This window comes from Herpailurus yagouaroundi, unplaced genomic scaffold (genome assembly GCF_014898765.1).
Source record: "Herpailurus yagouaroundi ecotype Mexico unplaced genomic scaffold, PumYag 207, whole genome shotgun sequence".
In the NCBI taxonomy this organism is placed as follows: Eukaryota; Metazoa; Chordata; class Mammalia; order Carnivora; family Felidae; genus Herpailurus; species Herpailurus yagouaroundi.
In genome coordinates, this window is record NW_024412438.1 from 4,473,602 (window position 1) to 4,474,981 (window position 1,380).

A 1,380-nucleotide genomic window follows, 5' to 3' on the forward strand; every position below is an offset into this window, starting at 1 on the left:
TATTAGGGCTGTGAAAATAGTCTTCACAGCTGAGTTATATAACGTCTGTACTAAGACTCTGCGAATCTGTAAAAATCTGCTTTTGTTAATTAACATCAAGGACACGAGCCTGAGAAATTTTGCTGTCTGAAATGGCTCAGTCATGAACTTTACAGTTTGAAACCAGTGAGACTGGAACACCCGCCCTGGGCGGGGGGGTGGGCAGGCGGGCGCTGAGCCTGGCAGATTACTTTGACCCAGAGAAGCAGCCTCAATTTCCAACCTCTGTGCAAAGCTTCAGATCTGGGGGTCTGGACACAAATTCTACATTTCTCTTAATTATGTAGTTATCTTTTATAAAATTCTCTACGATTCGTTATCTTTGTTAAGGTCAGGCTTCGGGCAGGGTAAAGATAGGAGTCAGGGGCTAAAAAATTTTAGCAAAGGCTTTATTGGGGACTAAAGTCTCGGGCCAGGTTCCGTGACTCAGGGAGAGAGAGAGAGAGGAGTCAGGGAAGTCGCGCCCGGGGGGTGGTGGGATAGGGTTTTTAAGCTGCAGCGGTTCCCGGTTTAGCTTCCGGTGGGCCTCTTTCGCGCCAGGTGGACTCAGTCCACCTCTCAGTCCAGGCTTGCTGATTCCATCACTTACATTCACGCTTACCCTGAACATATCAGAAACGCTGCTTCTTTAACTATTACCTGAACTCGGTCCTTTCCCATATCCTGTAATGACCCTGTTGCCCCTGTATGATGAGGGGCCCGCAGTTCCTCCGGTGTGTGCTCTCTGGCAGCTGCGTGCTGATAACCCTAACTCTGCTCAGCTACTGTTCTGTCCGGAGAGGGCTTGGCCAGGCTCTTATCCATTCTCTTTCCTTTGTGAGTCTTTCCCCTGATGTTGATAACCGCCCGCCTCTTCTTTTACTCTATGTACGTACCATGAATTCATCCCTAAAACTCTTTATGTGATGTATTCACCTTCTCTCAATACCTTAAACTCATCAGGTAATTCCTGTCCGCACACTTTTTCCCGAAAGACACCCCTCCCCATCCCGCACCCCGCCCCAGAGCCCCTCTTCCTCTAGCTAGCTCCAAGCTGCACTGGCGCTCCCTGCGTCTCTCCATTAAATTATGACCACTTCTGTTCTAACACCCATCTCACGGCATCATGGTCAGTTGCGAATCCGTCTGCACTGGGGCGAGTGTCTTGACATCTCTGTTTCTCCAAAGTCTGTCGCGGTGATCAGGTAACGTTCGAGTGAAGGAAAGAATGAGTGAATAAATGGGATTTCTGTGCAGAAGTTTAAGGGGGACGAGATTACATTCCCATCGTCTTGCAAACGTTTGACGGTGTCCTCAGCAGGACGCCAGCTTCGAGCGGGGTCCTGGGGGACAGAAGCTGCA